This window comes from Mus pahari, chromosome 23 (assembly GCF_900095145.1).
Source record: "Mus pahari chromosome 23, PAHARI_EIJ_v1.1, whole genome shotgun sequence".
NCBI classification, from domain to species: Eukaryota; Metazoa; Chordata; class Mammalia; order Rodentia; family Muridae; genus Mus; species Mus pahari.
In genome coordinates, this window is record NC_034612.1 from 34132190 (window position 1) to 34134632 (window position 2443).

The following is a 2443-nucleotide window of genomic DNA, read 5'->3' on the forward strand; positions in this document are numbered from 1 at the left end:
TCACTTGAAGATCTTGCCTTGATTGATGGCATTGCCCATGTGCTAGAAGCCCCCCCCCCCCCAGGAAAATTGCTCTCAAACCAGGGTCTAGGCCTCCTGCCACTATGATCCAGCTTCTTCCATGACTCGTCCAATCTGGACTCAGTGGAAAGACAAACTCTTGGCCTCAGAACCCAAAATGTTACAAATGGAGCTGCTGTTGCTGGTTCCAAAGAGGAGAACATTAGCAAAGGCTTTCTTTCTGTTGGTCCAATGGCTGGAACATTCCAGTGATGAGGTTATAATTCATGAAGGTCTGGGTGAGCTCCTCAGGGATGTGCTACTCAGCATACTACAATGAAGTAGAGACTTCTGGTTTCTTTGGAAAGTCAGTTATGTCAAATGATGTTCTGCTGGGGCACACAGGTGAAAGGATGCTTTGCTATAGCAGACACATGAGAGGACATGTGATGTTTAGAAGGAGTATAAATATGGCCCCACAGGATGTGGGAGCTTGAGCATTAGTTTGGTTTACTCCACCCACTATTCTTCGCTGACAACATGCATGTATTGGTTCACCTTACATTGCATTGCTGAGCTCCGCTTGTGGTGAGTTCGTAGAGAGAAACTTGCCAAAGAACGTCTCATGGAGTTCCTGTGGCTTCTTACCACTTCAGTAGACTCAGGCTGATTGATGAGCCTTGCAGTTTCTTCTGGACCAAACTGCAGTTGCTGATTCATGTTTGGTGTTTGCTAGTGGACTGGACTGAGAACAAGGAAGATTGGGATTGCCCCAAAGAACTGTTTCTAAACAGGTCTACTTCTCCTGTACCCTAATAACCTTTCTTTTCTGCTACCTCTGGTGGGTGGTGGGCTGGAGGAGAGGTTGAACCCTTCTTCAAGCAGGTTGAGAAAAGTTTATGCCTACACCACAGGGACCAGCCATCCTTATCAATGTGCTCCCAAAGATATGGCAGTGCCACAGAGAGGTTGTCATGACTGGAGTCTTACACTTAAACCCATCCAACACAAAGGTACTCTTGGGCAGGTGAGTGGAGGGGTCCTTAGTCTTGAGCTGAGCAGCCAGTGCCTGCTCACACTCGCCCATGTTCTCCCCATGTGCTGTGGAAAACCACCCCTTCTTTTTTTTCCCCCTCTTTCCACTCAGCCTGGGACTCCTGTTTCTCTTCCAGTAAACCCCTTTCCATCCTTGGGGTATCCTTTTTAGGCTTGCTCTCTGCATCAAACAGCAACATCTTCTCACACAGCTTCACCTCTCCCAAGACTGCCCTGAACTGGAGCTGGTTAATGCATGCAAGGAACCATGGTTTGGTATTGAGGAAGGCTTGGGAAAAGAAGGCTCTAAAACTTGTTTCCAGAGACACAGCAGGGTGTAGACAACTGTGAAGTCAGAGTTGCTCACTCACCCACCAGAAAATTCCTTGCCTTCAGTGAGTGTCTAGCACCCAGGATTCACTTCACTTGGCTCAGCATTTTCAGTTGCCTGCTTCTTATGGTGCATGAGGGCCGAGGCAGGGACCAGGTGGGCTGGGGATACTCAGGTGATGACTGGAGGAATGATGTCACTGTCAGCAAAGCTCAGATGCCCACAGCTCCTCATTGCCTACGTAACAGGCAATGGCATTGCTCTCAAACACACAGAACCCGTCATCACCCTCAAATGTCAGTACCTTGCTAGCAGGAAATTTTTGGAGAAATTCAGGCGTGCGGTTGGTTCGGCCAAAGTGGCAGTGGGGTGATGTGAAGAGCATGTGGGCCTGAGGCCCACTGTCCTACTCAGTGATGAAGGCCTTGAAGGCCCTCCAGCTTTCAGGATATGTGATACAGGGTCCCAGCCATCATGGTGATGCCACAGAGAAAGGGGGTAGGGCAGTCGGTGCTGCTGAAAAGTATAACCACCAGGGACTAGGAGGGGGGTTTGTTAGAGTAGCTTACAGGTTGTGGTCCAGCTCATCCAACAATGTCTGGCTAGGAATACCAAGTCCAAAAAATTCAGTAGTTTCTCAGTCCACAAGGTTGGATGTCTTTGCTAGTCTTCAGTATGTTCTGGATTCGCAAAGAAGTAGGCTGTAATGCCAGTGAAGGTATGGACTTGCTAGTGATGTGCAAGCAAACAGGCACAGAGCAAAAGCTTTCTTCCCCCACGTTTTTATGTAGGTTTCCAGAAAATGTGGCACAGATTAGAGGTGGGGTTTCCCAGCTCAAGTGATCTGGATTAAAAGTAGGTCTTCCTCTACTTCAAATTAAGCAAAAATCTCTCACAGATGTGCTCTCCATTTTTTGGGTTTTGGTTGATTCTATATGTAGTCAAGTTGACAACCAAGAGTAGCCATCACGGGGGCTGGAGAGATGGCTCAGCGGTTAAGAGCACTGACTGCTCTTCCAGAGGTCCTGAGTTCAATTCCCAGCAACCATATGGTGGCTCACAACCATCTGTAATGGG

General features: G+C 48.3%; 1 pseudogene; it reads right to left on the reverse strand.

Annotated features, from left to right (window-relative positions):
* LOC110313228 lies at window positions 1-1842 on the reverse strand (annotated as a pseudogene).
* Window positions 1843-2443: the final 601 nt, after the last annotated feature.